This window comes from Pistacia vera, unplaced genomic scaffold (genome assembly GCF_008641045.1).
Source record: "Pistacia vera cultivar Batoury unplaced genomic scaffold, PisVer_v2 Contig223, whole genome shotgun sequence".
Taxonomy (NCBI): domain Eukaryota; kingdom Viridiplantae; phylum Streptophyta; class Magnoliopsida; order Sapindales; family Anacardiaceae; genus Pistacia; species Pistacia vera.
Window position 1 is genome coordinate 1,093,881 of NW_022196028.1, and position 18,228 is coordinate 1,112,108.

The 18,228-nt window shown below is 37.0% G+C and overlaps 1 pseudogene; it reads right to left on the minus strand.

The window, feature by feature from the left end:
- Window positions 1–67: 67 nt before the first annotated feature.
- Window positions 68–16,541, minus strand: LOC116130547 (annotated as a pseudogene).
- Window positions 16,542–18,228: the final 1,687 nt, after the last annotated feature.

Sequence of the window (18,228 nt, forward strand, 5' to 3'; positions counted from 1 at the left end):
TTCTACCTAAGCCCATGAAAGACCCATGGCCCAACCCAAATTGTTGAGTCATTGGAGTGGGTTCTTATCAGTTACCACCAGAAGCCATCTTGTAACTTTGCTCCCATGTATCCACTGGCGCCGCTTGTGCGTGCGGGACATGACAAGGATGTTTCTCTCTCTTGTCACCCTTTATCTGCTTCAATGCATGTTCAAGGGCCGGCAACAAAGCCTCCATGCATTCAGCAACCGCATTCGGATTCCCAGGCATGTTAATGATCTGAGTACACAAAATAAGCAGAATGCCATTGTAAAATGTTCAGATTAGTAACATTAAAGAATTGATGTTGATTATATGTACAACATATAATAACCATACACAACATGGCAAAAGATGATGGCAGGTCACTGATATAATGCAATTATAAAAGCCTTTAAGAAAAAAGAGGAAAAAAAAAAAAAAAAAAAACTCATGATGAGCATCCTTCACACTACAATATCTATGGGTAACAATAGCATAACAATATCACAGCTTACCAATGTTGACCCTATAATCCCTGCAGCAGAGCGCGAGAGCATAGCAAATGGTGTCACCTGTTTTAGACAATAGAGAGGAAGAAAGAATTCTTACTCATGAGAACGGCATTCAGTAGAAGCCCAAATAAACAGTGCAGAAAATATATATTCAACAATGATAACAAACAGGAAAGTGACCATGAATTAATGAGGGGTGTGCAGCACAGTGCATAAAATGAATGTACAATGAAGGGGTTTAGCTAAAGGCCCTATCAAAATACACCAATAGAAAAAAGATTTATTAGTATGCAGAAAATCTTCCATGAAACTGGTTAGATCAACATAAATAAAATAGGCATACTGTCAGCATGTAACAGCCACTGATTTGCACACATAGAAGCCAAGAAACTTTCATGGAAAACTGATTGAATGATCCCAATTCGAGATAATGAGGAAAAAAATGGCATTAAGAAAAGTTTAAACATTAAGGGCTAGAAAGATAAACCTAACAGATGATGCACCATACCTAGAATTCAAATATATGACTTTACTATCTCTTACCAGATTTAATATTAATACTTATAAACTTAACTGGAAAAATGGCTAAGACTTTGAAATTTAAACAAACAGGAGATATGACATTCAAGAAGACAACAGAGATACATCTAAATAGTCATTTTGAACTTCAAACTTGCAGTAGTACATGGTAAATTAAAGGAGTGCATGTTGGCATACAACTAAGGACTAAACCGTCAGTAATTTGAATCAAATGAATTTTGCTTGAACTTCTACTGACTCCCCAAAAATTACTTCAATGTTAAAGTGACAATTCCACAACAATTACACAGTTACTTACAAAACACTTTTATCAATCAAGACATAATCATATGTAGAAAAGTTCAAATTGTTACACAACAAGCTATGATGTATTAACTAATAACTTCCAAAAAAATATTGTTGGTACCTTTAAACTCTCTGGCATCATTACATACAAAAGATCAGGTGTTTCCCTCTGAACCAACTCTTTTGTAGCTTTAGGGGTAACGTCTCTTGGGTTGAAGCCAGTGCCACCTTGTTCAAAATATATTCAAAAAAGAGAAGGAAAAGGTTAGGATAACCCAAAAAACAAATTCACCCACAGAATTTAACTAGCTGAATACAATCTGAAACTTACCAAGGGGAAGAATGAGATCCATTCTGTCAATATCAGACCATCTCTGGACAACATCTTTGATTTTCACTACATCATCTGGGACTACAACTATTGCAACTACCCTCACTCCACCTAACCTTTATGATGAGGAATTTACAACAGAAACAGCTCTAGGCCCACTGAAAATTAAATGTGTTCAATATCATTTACTATCAAAATGCAATGCAGAAACAGAAAGATAAAAGTAGGAGACATTTTTCTTATTTTTCTAATAATTTGAACTAAATGGAAATCCATTGTTCACTGAGAACTAAACCAAAGTTTCTGCATCGTTCTACTATGCATGTCTAGCATATTAAATTTAAGAAGTGTACAACATTTTTCATGAATCAGTTAATCGGCCATGGCTTACACAACCAAAGGCCTTTAGTAAAATGGTCATTAATGCTTTCAAAAAGATTTCAAGCGTGGTCAATTCTTCAAATAGTCAAGCATTACAAAAAAAGATAGTTCTAGAGTGTTATCAGTTTATTTATAGCCCAATGCTCACAAAGAAGTTGTAATACTAGCACAACAGAAGCAAAAATAAGAAAGAACACCACCAAGATGACTTGATGATTGCCATACTATTTCCAGAATACTGTTGCATAGCACTTAGTACTTTCCATTTTTCGCTTTAACAAGGAGTAATATCAACTTGGCTTTTTAATATGGCATTGAGTAAGTGACCCTTCTAAAACAATGATTCAGAAAGGTGTATCCAAAAGCTATTAAGTTTAGGTAATAATCTTCACATTCCCAATTAAGGACAACTTAGAGAAGATGATCCGAAAGATTGAGTCATCCTAGGACAAAGATATAATCATCCACTGTTTGCTATATATTGCTCCATATCTAACTCATATAAGGTAGAACATTAACTCTGCTCTATCACTATAGCATCCATAAAGATTTTTAAACCTACTGAGCCAAAAAGGTGTACCTAGATGTCTTTTCTTTGTTTTGTTTTTTAACATATCTAAACTGGATGGATGAATAAATATATAGACACACAAAGCATTAAAAAAGGATGTAAAAGAGAGAGACAGAGAGCACGCATATACACATATTTAGTACCTTCGATCAAGCCCAGTTGCCAATGCAACTATATCACTTACTGTGAGAATAGCTACTTTGAAAGTGTCCTCAGAAACTGATGAAACAACCCGATATGTGGTATACAGTAAGAAAGCCAAGGGAGGCAAGCAAGGGAATTTGGGCTATAACAAGAAAGATTCCAAAGGGTGAGCTGTTAGATGAGCTATAGGAATTGGTTATGAGATGAACAGATGGCAGTAAAGGAGGGGATAAAGGAATAATTTTGTTAGGGGAAAGAGTGAATAAAAAAGGGAGGCAATTGAGAGAATGATCACAAAGAAATTCATAAGGATATTGGGGAGGAAAGCTGACCCTCGAAGTTCAACTAGGATGGGTTTCTTTTATGCTTTATTTGACTAATATAGTTACTCAGTTTATCATTTTGTTTTGAATTTCATCATCACCATTTCCATTTGCATATTATCCGTTTCCTTTAAGTAATCAGTTTATCACTTGCTTATCTGTTCCATTTCATTACAACCATTTCCATTTATTCATCCTCTGTTTTATTTAAAGAATTGGCTTGCTATTCCACTTGAGAACTGGTTGTTGTTGTTAGGTTGTGAACACGCGGGGATCCAACAAAAGTGGTATCAGAGTAGTTCACCTGGGTTATGGTTGCAACGAGAATGGAGACAAGAGTAGAAAATGTGGAAAGGGAAATAGCCAAGATCGGGGTGGACATGGGTAATATCATAAAGTGTTTAATAGAACTACAAGGTTGGATGCGAAGGAAAAAGGAAGAAGAACTCAAGAGAGAAGAGAGGGGCAAGTTGACAGAGTTACCTTTAGGCAACAACCAGAGTAGAGATGGTTTGAACGGAGGAGAAAACCGAGATGGTCAACCAGGAGGTGGAAGTGGCCCGAACAGAGGAGAAAACCGGGATGGTCAACCTAGAGGTGGAGTCGGAACAAGCATCACGGTGAATCAAGCAACGCCAACAACACCATTCGGGGGGATTTCGGTGGCTGCAAGTTGGAGTTCCTAGTCTTCTACGTCGAAGATCCATATGGGTGGCTGTTTAGGATTGAGAGATATTTCGCGGTCAATCGTGTAGGCGAAGCAGAGAAGCTAACTGTGGTGTGAGAATTGGTTGCTGTTTTTGGGTTGTGAACACGGGGGATCCAACAGAAGCATTTGTACTTGCCTCTTTGGTTGTGCTTCCGTTCATTGTAGAAGCCAAAACTGATCCTAAGCCAGTCTCAATAATACCAGTACTACTAAAATCTGAAATTGTGATGGCTGACACAGAAGTTCCAGCAGAAATTAAACTGCAACCTGCTGGCAACTCCAACAAGGCATTGGCTGATTTCATACTTAAAAGTCGGCCACTCATCTGATGGCTAGTGCTTTCAGCAACAAATCTGAAACACATTAAAGAACATTTTATGGATAATGTTAATGCACTAGGAAAGTGAAAATGGTCCAACTCTCACACCCTACATAACACAGTAGAATTTAGGTCCTTGGTGGTTGCAATTGAATCCCAATCCTGGAACCCAGATCCCAAGCCTCTAGAAAACATGGCTAAACAACTTACCCAGGATTGCCTGATCCATCATTGGATTTCCATCTAATAATAGCACGATGAAATTCTGGTCGTACTCTATCTGTCTTCACAAACTGGAGAAGACGAGCCTGCACCCTGTACATGGTACAGAAAAAAGAGGACAGTATTCACTCAAACTGTAATTTTGCTTTGATTTTCATTTATTAATGGATAAATAATATTTTAAGAACGTACAAATGGTCAAACAGAGAGGAGAACAATATTATGGAAGTTTCAACAACCTCAAAAGATGAGGGTTTTCCCATCCAGAAAGATGGCAAATGGTGGGGACGATGAAGAGATGAAAACATACAAGACAGCTCACTGGGTTTCCAGGTAAACCAAATGCAAGTGTTTTATTCACCATCATATTCTCTACTGGCTTTAAACTTATCTCAAAAAATGTCAAAGGCTTCCCTGGCTTCATACAAACCTGAAAAGGCAATCCAAACCAAAATGATCACAAATTTTGTCTATACTAACTAAAACTAGTAAAGTTGAATCAGTTACTAAAGCTCAGCACATGATCATACATTTCTTTCTCCTACCTCCAACTACAAATTGCTTCTCCTGTCCTAAGCCTAGGAATACAGTCAAAATTCTAAAGATTGAAGAAAACATTAACAGGACAAATCTCACCTTGCTGAAATGTACTGTCCCTCTTTTTTCAAGCAATGGCTTGACAAAATCCTTTTTTCCCATGGAAACACCACCAGAAGTTATTAGAATATCAATCCCAGCAGAAAAGGCATTATGCAGGATCTTTTCAAGTTCTTCCTCATTGTCTCTAGCAATACCAAGATCAATAACTTTGCACTGCTGCTGCCAGTATCATTGGACAGTTTGACTCCCTCATCTGCAGAAATGATAAACCATTGTAGAGTCATATTTGTGTGTATGCAGATATTATAAACTGTACAAACCAAAGGGGAGAAATGAGCCAACATTGACCCAAATCCAAATCTAAAATCCATAAATTGGATGGCATTAAATATGATAAGCATTCTTTTGGATGGATTCTTCACTCAGTTAGAAATCCAAAGGATGAGGAAGCTAATGAGTGTTCTCTCTTCTTTCATTAGTGTGAGAATGTTATCATCGATTTTTGAAGATCGCAGGATTTGGAATCCTAAATTTTAAGGCTATTTTCTTGTAAATTTTTCTTCAATGGTTTTCATTAAAAAGGACTCTTGGGAAAAAAATTTAAATCTGAACCCCCCATCCCATGCACAAGCTTTGAGAGAGAGAGAGAGAAAAAAAAAAAGCAGAAAGGAGAGGACATTGACTGCCAAGGGAACGTCATATGCCTTCAACTTGATGTTAAATGGTTTCAACATTGACAAATATTCAGCTTTTTCCAAAAAAACAACCAGCAACTTATTATCTTACATATCCCTCCCACCAAAAAAATAAAATAAATAAATAGGAGCCCTTTGTCTTCCAGTGTGTATTTGCCACATACCACAATCACAAGTGTAGACTAAAGTCAAGACTCCCAAAACTGAACAAAAGCATAGTCAAGCATAAATAATTAGAAGAGGAACTTACTTGAGAATTTACCAAGGAAAAGAAGGCTTCTGAAAACGTACACATTAAAGTTCATTGGAGATAGAAGGTACCTAGCCACGGTTTAGACACTGAACCGTTGGATGTACAAGTTCATCTCCTGTAGAAAGCACTGCAATAGTAGGTGTTCTATACACCTGCATGACATTATTAGCCCTCAGTTTATTACGAATCTATCAAACACAGAGAGAGAAATATTTTAATACCTTCACATTTGTCACGCCAAGCGTAGCAAGTAACCCAATTTCAGAAGCACCTATTCTTTGTCCAGATTGTAATACTATCGCATCTTTCTCAATGTCCCATCCCTTCAAAATAAAAAACTATGAGCTTTTAAATTAAAAAGTATTATGGAATAGAAAATAGTGAATCTTCAANTACTTAACAAAACCAACTCCCTTTTATCATTCTCCTTCTTGTCCCTTTCTTTCGCTAAACAACTTTCCCTTACCAAATTTTGTCTCTCTTTCTCAATTAAATAAATCACTTTGAATACTTTTTTTTTTTTTTTTTTGTGTGTGTATATATATATATTATTTAAAATGAATGTTTAAAATTAAAGAAAAAAGTGTTATTATTAATTTGTGATAATAAAAATGGGTTGGTAGATGCACATGGGACAAGTGGGATATGCATGGTGATGTTGCAAATTGATACGAAGTTAATAATTACGAAAAGAGAAGCCTGATATGGTATTAATAATTACGAAAAGAGAAACCTGATATGATATCATGTGGTACCCATTGTTTTAAAAACTGGACTGGAGGGTAAACCGCTCTGTTGGTCGGGTCACGGTTCAACCGGTCCAACCGGTTAAACCATCGGTTGGATCGACATCAGCATATTTTTAAAAAAACTTTTTTTTTAGATTTTTATTTTTTAATAAGACAATAACAACTTAATTACTGTCTAACATGATTCAAAGTTCAAATTTAACAACAATCTCAACATAATTTAAGTATTTAACAATAATTCAAAGTTCAAATCTAAATATGATGTTGTATTTATATATTAAATGACAAAATACATAATAATTAATAACAAAACATTTGATGCAAGTGTTTTTTCTTTAATCTGTTTCTATGTTGATTGAGCTTCACACACTAGTATCAAAATTCATCACCATCATCATAATCATCACCATCATCTACGTAAATTTCAGTAAAATATAGAAATCATAAGTTAAAACTTGTATTTTAATTTAAATAGATACTAAGTTTAAAATATAAAATTCTAGGTAAAAAGTTTATAATATACTTTTTAAAAATGTAATAATACTTAATGTCGTATGATTCTCAAAGTGGTAGATGTTGCTGCGTTTTAATAAGATAGCGGGTTGATTTTACTTGTTTTGGTTTAAGAAAACAAGAGTATGATGTCATTAACAGAGAAAATGGATTAAAAATTGGCATGAATTGAATTGACCATATCTAATGCTCGTGGGCTTCACAAAATTCAAACCAGTATAGATATTCTTGACGTCATGATTGTACCATCTCTTACAAAATGGCTTAAAATTCCATGTTGACTCCCAAAGCAAACTTTGTTGACCACATCTTATTTTTTTACTAACTCTAAACCACTCATTTTCCATGGCTCACATCCACCTCATCGTGAACAATTTTCCCATTCGCAAGAACCTGCCTCAGCATCCGCTTTCTCAACCGATCATACATGGGCAGCCGTTTGATTGCCGCCCACCTCAGCTCCTCTTCATCATCCTGCCGTTGGCTCTGTGCAAACACATTTGTTTGTGAATTCCATGCCTCCCGGATGCTCGCTGACGCCAGACTTGCAGACGCCATCCAGTTCTGTTGACTCCCCGACCGCATCGTCGGGCGACTGCTCATCGTTCTGCTCATCATCCTCGCTAGATCTTCTCTGGCCAAAGCCGCAGCCATCTTAGTTACAATTTGATTGCCATTTGAGTGGAGTTGATTGCGATTTGAGTGGGATTTCAGAGAGAAATTTTCGAAGAGAAATCTGAGAAATTTTAGTAGAGAAACTAAGAGAGAAGAAGCTGAGAAACAGAGAAAGGAAATCAGTGGAATGGACTGCGATAGTGCAATTGCGTAGGGTTAGGGGTTTTTGAAATCACACCGGTTTATCCACCGGTCTGGTTGGACCGACGGTTCATTGACTTTATCCGAGTTTTGACCAGGTTAAAACGGTTAAATGCATACTGACGGGTTTAATGTTGACTCGAACCGTACACGTGACCGATTCCCGATCCAACCGGTTGGACCGACCGGTCCGATCCGATTTTAAAATAGTGATGGTACCATACAATAAAATTGAAGTTTTGGGGGTTTTTGTGATTACAAGGATGGTATGAAAGAACACATAGGTTTCTTGTAATTATAAGGATGGTGTGAGAGGATATGACCTTTAATGCTTTATTTTCAAGATTTAAAAATAATTTGTGAGTATTTTAATTTAGAGGAACATTCTCTCACTCACCATTTAATTTAAGATTTGTAAACCCTTGGACTGTGTAACTATTATGTGAAGTTGAAGACTGATATTTAGAATGAAAATTTAATCTCTTTAGTATGAAAAGTAACAATTTATAGCAAAATTTGAGAGAAAAGCTCATTGAATTACAATTTCAAGCATGACAAAACTTTAAATATTTTCTTTTAAAATCAGTTGATATACACCTTACTAAAATCTTAATATTTTGAAAATACACAGTTTTACTATAATTAGATGGATAAGATCAATGTTGTGAAAATTGAGTGATTGGAAGAAGAAAGGAATGAGAGTAGTTTTATAAGAGGCACTGTTAAACTGTAATTATTCAACAAAATATAGTTTGAAAAAGGAAAAACAAACACAGTTGTATCCATGAAGGGCAAAAAGATTCAAAATTGTTCAGTTAACCCATTGGACATATTTCAAAAGATGCAAATTAACATCTGCCAAAACTTGAAAATAAAATAAAATAAATCAGACTTTCGGTAGACATTTTGGTTAATCTTCAAGTACGTAAACTGTAAAGCGATTAATCTTGGCAGCAAGTATGTTGAACAATAAAGGTCAGTGCAGAAAAGATGTTTAAATAAAAGAAAATCAGCAAAATTAATCTTGAATCTCAATGTTTTGTCTAGCAGCCAATGAATAAGCATTGGCTTGACCTTCGTAATCCAATTAAACTTGTAATGGGTATTATAAGTTTCAGNGTTGAGATTTTGGCTTGTGAATGTGGATTGTTTGCTGGTAGTCTGGGTAATTTGCAAGTCAGGTTCTATCAAGTGGTATCAGAGCATTGTGGTCTGGGTAATGGTCTTGACGAGGATGGATTCTAAACTTGATAATGTGGAGAAAGAGGTTACAAAGTTGGGAGTTAAAATGGGGACCATCCGGGGGTGCTTGGTGGAGTTACAGTCATGGGTACGAGGAAAGAATGAAGAAGAGGCAGGTAGAGCAGAGGTCCGTTCAACAGAAAATGTTCAGTCTCACAACGAAGAAAATGTAAATGGAGACAGTGGGTCTAGAAGCATTAACCAAAACCGCAATGAAATGGGGGGAAGAAAATTGGAGATGCCAGTCTTTTCTGGTGAAGATCCTTATGGGTGGATCTTTAGAGTAGAGCGGTACTTCAGTATCAATGGTATATCGGAAGAAGGAAAGTTGGCAGCAGCTGCTGTCTGCATGGAGGGAGAAGCTATCAATTGGTTCCAATGGACCGAATCCAGAACGCCGGCAAGTTCGTGGGCTATGTTGAAATCAGTGCTACTTCAAAGATTCAGTGGATCCCAAGAACTCAACCCGTATGAATCCTTAATGGCAATGAAGCAAACTGGTTCAGTGGTGGAATTCCGCCGTCAGTTTGAATCAGTAGCAGCTCTTTTGGTAGGGGAGAAAGAATAGATCCTACAGGTCGCGTTTGTGAATGGATTAAAAACAGAAGTTAGGGCTGAGGTTAGAATGGGCCAACCAAATTCATTAGTTCAGACTATTGAACTGGCCCAAAGAGTTGAAGAAAAGAATCAAGCCTTGGAAGAAGCCCAAGTGGGAGCAAACAAGGCCTCACGCACATTAGGGCTGGGATTTTCAGATGGATCCAGGAGTTTAACCCGCTTTGACAACCCGACCCGAATTAATATTAATCCCAAATTTCCCAATGCGATAGAATCCCTAAAATCTAACCCAAACCCAAATTCCTTCTCACATCTCAGTGGACGACCACCGGAATCTTCCACGCAAGGTTCATCGGCGAATTCCTCCACATGCGATCAATCGACGACGAACTTCAAGCCATTCGATCGGCAGAACTTCCAACGGCGAGACTTTCCCTTCCGTCGAATGACAGATGCAGAGATTCAGAGAAAACGAGAAAAAGGGATTTGCTTTAGGTGTGATGGGAAATACTCGATTGGGCACAAATGTGGGGAGAAACAATTCCAGATCATTTTGATTGATGAAGAGGAAGAGGATTCAGATCTGATTGGGAGTGGGGGTACTTTCGAAACAGGAACAGAGCTACAGCAGGAAAATGTGGAGCTTTCTTTAAGCTCAGTGGTGGGGATTCAGGGTCCGAAGACAATGAAACTCAAGGGAAAAATCCAAGGTAAGGAAGTGATTGTGTTGATTGATAGTGGGGCTTCCCAAAATTTTATTAGTTCAACGGTTGTAGAGAGGTTGAGAATGCCAGTGGTTGGTACGCAATCTTTCGGGGTCAAAGTAGGTGATAGGTATAGTGTGAGGTGTGAAGGGGAATGTCGGAACGTGGGTTTAGAATTACAGGAGGTGACGATTGTGCAAAATTTTTTCCCATTTGATATGAGCAGTGCTGACGTAGTTCTGGGTATTGCATGGCTTGAAACTCTAGGTGAAACTAGGACGGATTGGAGACAACAAACTATGAGGTTCATGTTCGGCAACCAGATAGTTTGCCTGTATGGGGATCCGTCGCTTAGCAAAACTATGGTATCCCTCAAAGCGATTATTAAGGCAGTACAGAATGAAGGACAGGGCTGTTTGGTAGAGTTCGGGCAGATACAGACTTAGTGTGAACAGATTAGGAGTATCGATGATAGTTTGCTGGAGGTTTTGGGTAAATTTAGCCGAGTCTTTGAGCCTCTTTTGGGGTTACCACCTGTCCAGTCAAAAGATCATGCCATTCAGTTGGTTCTGGGAGCACAACCGCCGAACCTCAGGCCATATCGGTATCCTTATTATCAGAAAAATGAAATAGAGTGTATTGTCAAGGAAATGTTGACCTCAGGAATTATAAAGCCAAGCATCAGTCCGTTCTCCAGCCCTGTTTTATTGGTGAAAAAGAAGGATGGAGGGTGGAGATTGTGTGTAAACTATCAGGCAGTTAATAAAGTAACAATTCCGGATAAATTTCCGATTCCCGCGATCGACGAATTGTTTGATGAGCTAGAAGGGGCAACATTATTTTCGAAACTGTATTTGAAATTCGGATATCATCAAATCCGAGTGAAACCAGAGGATACACCCAAGACTGCCTTTCGAACACACGAGGGGCACTATGAATTCCTCGTAATGCCTTTCGGCCTTACCAATGCACCGGCAACCTTTCAAGCAGTCATGAATGATGTATTCAGGCCTTACTTAAGAAAATTTTTATTGGTGTTCTTCGACGATATACTGATTTACAACCGGGAAATAAACGAACATGCAAAGCATTTAAGCATTATTTTGCAGGTATTGTTGGAGAATCAGTTGGTGGTTAATCAGAAGAAGTGTCAATTCGGACAGTTTCAGTTAGAATACTTGGGACATATAGTGTCAGCTAAGGGTGTGACCGTGGATCCTTCAAAGATAGACAGCATAACTAAATGGCCAGAACCAAAGGACATCAGGGCACTCCGAGGCTTTCTTGGGCTGACAGGATATTATCGCCGATTCGTACGTGATTACGGTAAAATAGCTCTTCCACTCATTGCACTATTAAAAAAGGATTATTTTGTGTGGAATGTAGTAGCTCAACGGGCTTTCGAAGAGTTAAAGCGAATCATGACCAGTGTCCCTGTCCTCCGGATGCCCAATTTCACTCAGGAATTTATTATAGAGACAGATGCTTCAGGCAGCGGATTAGGGGCTGTATTGATGCAAGAAGGGCGACCTATCGCATTTCTCAGCAAGGGGTTGTCTCTCAATTCTAAACTGAAATCTGTCTATGAATGGGAATTGATGGCCATAGTCCTGGCTGTACAAAAGTGGCGCCATTACCTCTTGGGCAGATGCTTTGTTATCCGGACAGATTAGCGGAGTCTCCATTTCTTAACAGACCAGAAACTTTTAAGTGAAAGTCAGCAGAAGTGGGTTATCAAACTGTTAGGACTTGATTTCAGTATCCAATATAAACTTGGACCGCAAAACAAAGCAACAGATGCTCTTTCCAGGATGCCTGATACGGTTGAACATCATGCTCTGTCTGTGGGATGTTTTTTTGGATTAGACAGTTTAGAAGATGCAGTTCAGCGGGATGCCAAATTATGTGGGATAATACAACAATTACTGATTGACCCGAACAGCCATCCTCATTTCAAATTGGTGGGACACCATCTGTTGTACAATAACAGGTTAGTATTACCTAAATCTGGACCTCACATCCAAAAGATACTCCAAGAATTTCATACTTCACCCATTAGGGGCCATTCTGGATTTTTTCGGACATATAAGTGGATCTCGAACGTGGTGTTTTGGGAGGGAATGAAGAACAATATCAAGGAATTTGTCGTCAACAAAATAAATATGATGCACTAAGTCCAGCAGGTTTGCTTCAACCATTGCCGATTCCTACTCAGGTGTGGGCTGATGTTTCTATGGATTTCATTCTAGGGTTGCCCAAAGCAAATGGGGTTGATACCATTCTGGTTGTGGTCGATCGTTTGACGAAATACAACCATTTTATCACCCTTAAACACCCGTACACAGCCAAAGTGGTGGCAGATCTGTTTATAAAAGAAGTGGTAAGGTTGCATGGTTTTCCCCGAAGCATTGTTTCAGACCGAGACAGAATTTTCATGAGCAATTTTTGGGCGGAATTATTCAAACAGTCTGGGACACATTTACACATGAGTTCAGCTTACCATCCGCAGACGGATAGTCAAACAGAAGTGGTAAACCGCTGCTTAGAGACGTACCTTCAATGCTTTGTTAATAGCCACCCACAACAATGGCCAAAATGGGTTCCCTGGGCAGAATTCTGGTTCAACACCACTTATCATAGCTCCACGAGAATGTGTCCATTTAAGGCTCTCTATGGCTGGGACCCTCCAACAGTGCTACGCTATGCTGACCATACATCTTCCGTTGAAGAAGTTGACCAGCAACTTTAACTACGAAACCGGGTTCTTGAGGAGTTAAAGGCCAATCTTCTCAAAGCTCAAAACCGTATGAAAGTGTATGCTGATCGCCATCGTCGGGAGGTGACATTTGAGGTCGGAGACTCTGTCTATTTGAAGTTACAACCATATAGATTACGTTCTGTAGCCCCTCGGTATAATAAAAAATTGAGCCCACGGTTTTACGGTCCTTTTGAAATCATAGACAGAATTGGGGCTGTGGCATACAGGTTGGCTCTACCTTCTTCAGCTCGTATACACGACGTTTTTCATGTTTCACAACTAAAGAAAGCAATGTTCCCAATTCCCAATAGTCAACCTCTACCGACAACCCTCAACGAAGATTTAGTGTTACAACTGGAACTTAAAGCAGTTCTCAAAAAAAGGAAACTTCTGAATGGACAGTGGGAGGTGCTGATTCAATAGAAGGGCTTACCGTCCTATGAAAACACATGGGAGGATTTTGACATTATTCACCACCAATTTCCTTCTTTCCACCTTGAGGACAAGGTGGTTCTCCTTGGGGAGGGTAATGATGAACAACCAAGAGGACTGGTATACCGTAGGAAGAGCAGGGGTAAAAAGCAGAAGAATATTTGCTGACACTTGTGTGTAAAAGGTTGAGTTTGTTAGAAAGGACAGATGGCTTGATGGGAGTGAATATAGGAGAATTCAGTTAGGAGCACAAAAGGTGCCAGGAAAGAATAAAAACAGGAGGGGAGAGAAAGAAGGGGACTTTTGGAAAGTAAATTGGAAAGGAGGCTGCTGACCCTCGAAGTCAGTATTTGTGGAGGTGGCTGACCCTCGAAGTCAGTCTTTTGCTTATCTTTCTGGGTTGTACTTTACACTGCATTTTCTGAATTATTTTGCTTATTAAATACTGAGGATAGGATTGTTGGAATATATATATTTTCTGTGGATCTATTGTCTGCTGAGATTAATACAACAAGTTCCTCTTACTGTGTTGAGATTTTGGCTTGTGAATGTGGATTGTTTGCTGGTAGTCTGGGTAATTTGCAGGTTAGGTTCTATCGGATTCCCTCTAAATTTTATTTAATGATTGCAATCGAATCCTTGATAAACCATGAAAAGAAAATTTCCCAACTCCAAAGAATAATGGTTTGTGATGTGGTACAATATCTGTACAAATTAATTATTGCAAATCTGATATGCAGATTCTAGAAAACAATATTTCTTACCAACATATACTTGAGAATTATTTGTTATCAAAAACTTAAGACTATGATGGCTTAGAAGGGACAACATAACCAGCATCAAATTAACTACTTTTAGCCTTAAACAGTGCAATTACTAGTACCATGGGTAAAGGGAAATGATAAACAATGCTCTACATATCGATGATAATAATATAAATTCAATTACTTGTGCCATGAGCTTATTATTGAATAGCAAAAAATCATAAATATTTGAACATAAATGTCAAAACAAAAATCAAACAGTGGAATCATACCACTGGACAAATATCAACACCTTTGCTAGTTTTAGCCAATATACTTACTCACCTAAAATTGACATTACCATCTTTGATTTCTTGGGTGTCCTCAACTTGAACAACTGCATCAGCACCATCAGGAATTGGTCCTGAAGGTAAGAAAAAAAAGATGAAAAATGGGTAAAAAAATCAACGTGCATAATAAAATTAACCTTGAGAATACAAGGTTTCCAATAGTTAGGAGGCACCAGCTTTCTTAATTGAGATAACCTTAATTAACCTCAAAATTGGTGAAAACTGCATGTCTTATGGCTCCTTTGCTATTTTCTCATTATTAGGACTCTTCTTTGTTTCTTATCAGGAAAAGTAAAAATAAAAATACAAATACAAAACTTCTTGTTTATTTGACTCTAATACCATCTTGAGGAACAAATAATTGAAGGGTGAAAAATATATAAACTCTCAAATATTAAAACAAAATTCCCTCAAAAAGCCTAAGATTATTGGGAAGGGTCCAACAACAGTCTCTAAACTCTAACACACCCCTCGCTTGCATGGTTGAACTTGATTACCGGATTTGTGACACAGATTCACACAAGCACAAAATGTCTATCCAAACACATGTGTACACACCTGTAACTGAATAAATAGAACAACTTACCAATCAAATACAAGACTACAGGTCAAATATGCTCTTATAACATGTTGCGACACCTTACTCCTTAAGACTGAACCATACAGGAAAAGGCATAACTAATTTGAGACATAATCAATAATCCAATAAATTGTGACCAAAAATAACAAAAGAGAGCTATTGCCAGTTAAATAAGCATTTAATAGAACTTTTCTTCTTTGAAAAAATGATTAAAAGATGGGAAAACATAAAGCTACTACAACTAGTTCCGTGTTTTCTATTGCCCTAGGACTGACACTGGATTCACACACAAAAAGATGAAAATAAAATAGTTCTAGGCAGTTTATATTACTTCCTCTTATCCAGACATCAAAGGTGAGTTTCAACGCCCTGTGCAGTTAAATTTTTCTTGTTTCCTCAGTTCAGATTATAGTATGTGTCCTTGCCCTTTAGTAAGAGCCAAATTGTAAATGATCGCAAGCATCTAACAAATAGCAATGAAAAGTTGGAAGTCATTACACAAGCTGCTAAGCTCCGAATCTTCTTAAAAATCTTACTAACACCACTGATGTACATTCAATTGCCCTATTCAAACGCTAGACATTACCCAAACAACACAGCTGTAATTGATAGAAGTAGCATCTATAAATCAGCAAAAGAGATCAAAATTTTATAATCATAAATATAGGTACTATATTAACCTCCAGTTGTGACATATGCAACAGTTCCTGGAGTGACAATCACACCAACTCCATCATTTCCAGCTCTAGATTCAGTTATTACAGGATATTCACCCGGCCCATCTGACGCAACAACTGCAAAACCATCCTGCAACAACCATTTTTTATCCAATCAATACCATTCAACTAAACTTTCCCCAATAGCCCTCATGCTCTAAAAATCAAAAGTTCATTTTCAAACTCAGAGAATATAAACATAAAAAGCATAAAATTAAAATCCGAGGTAAAGATGAAAAAGTATATTAATTTCAGAATTGAACAAAGAATACATTAATATATAAGCATATCAATGTCTAATGACTTATACAAAAATAAAAATGGGCAATAGTTGATTCGACCTTAACTGAAGCTGGGAAAGGAGGTAAAGGGTCAGAAGCTCGAATATCCTGGGCCAAAACCTTGCCTAGAGCTTCATGAAGCGGCAAAGAAATGGGTGGCAGATGCTGACCCACTCTAAGAACAGTTTGAAGAGCCTCTTCGGCTGAGATCATAGTATTCCTGGCGTTTGGAACACAAACGGATTGACAGATGAAGACTGTCAGTGAAAGACCAAGCTTTATAGTTACAACACAAATATTGCATAAAAAGGAAAGATAAATTTGAATGCAAATTTAATAAATCCTATGAGTAAAGACTGATCCACTGAAACACAAATTACTACAATACCCTTACCTGTTATCACTGACTTCATTACGAAATTACTATAATATCCTGATATTAAATATGAATAATATGCTGTTTCATCAGAGAAAATTTTATTTTAGTTTAAACAAATCATTTTTCATTAAAAAAAATTAACCTTCTTCTTAGTCAGTCTCGCCAGAACTTTCCTCGCCGCTCGGAGGTGATGTTTCTTGGCAACTTCGTCGACAACTTACTTCTTCACTATTGTCGGAATTCAAAGCTGCTCGTGATTCCTTGCTCGCAATGTTGCTTTGTTAGCCATTTTTGTCACTGAGATTGAGAAAAGTAACACTTAAGTATCAAATCTGAAAATGACACTATTGCTATACATAAAATAAAATTTATTAGAAAAATCAACATAAAGAATATAGACACTCACCAGCCACCCCCACAAAAGACCAGGTTAAGCACCATTAGAAACAAAGACCATAACACAACCACCACCAGTGATATAGCCACCACCGGTTAAATCTAACACAATTGTTGGAAATTTGACGAACTCAAAATAAACAAACAAATTCAGGGTTTTCTAAATTTTAATTTGTTACAAAACTTTGAAAATTTAAAAAATGTCCTTATCGTTTATGCGATTTAAAGGCCGTTGACGATAGAGATTGTACTTTTCCCAATACTCAATGACAAAAACATCATTACTTGTAAAGGGAAAGAGGGATAACTATTTCTAGGATTTAAAATAAATAAATAAAATAACAACAAAAACAATTTTGCCCTCATTGAAAAATTGGCCAAATTTAAGCCAATGTATGGAAACTGTACTACATTATTATTCTCTCAATTTTTACATACAATTAATCACTCCTGGATGGTTGGGTGCGGCGACAGAACTTTTAAGTGTATTACTCTTGAGTTTGAGTCTACTTGACTGTAATAAGGATGGTCATTAGAAGGTTTATCCGGTTGTTAATTTCAGGACTTTAGAGGTTAATTTAAACCCACATGATTAGTCGAGGTACTTATAAATTGGTTGGACACGCCCTAAGGCACCAAAAAAAATTTGTCTAAATACAGTACATTTTATTTTTATATTGAGCACAGGGTTAATACTATTTCACACCTTTGAAACTCAAAGAAACTACCGGCACCCCTCAATTATTAGAAACTACCAAAAACACCACATGCTGTCTATTTTAATTTTTAACCATTAGTTCTAACAAATGAAGGATAAAACGGACTTTTTAAGTTAAAAGAAAAGATATTATATTTTGTAAATAATTTTTTTTATAAAGAATTAACTATCTGAAAGATTAATAATATAATAATCTAAAAAAATGAAAAAAAATTTAAAAAAAATCTGAAAAAGAAGAACATAAAAACTTTAAAAAAAAAACTAAAATATTTTGAAACACAAACAAATCAATAAAACAGATCTGAAAATATTAAAATATTTTAAAATCTAAAAAAAATAAAAGTTAAAGAATATGAAAATTGAAAAAAAAAATCTGAAAAATATATAGAAAGTGTTAAAAAATTAAA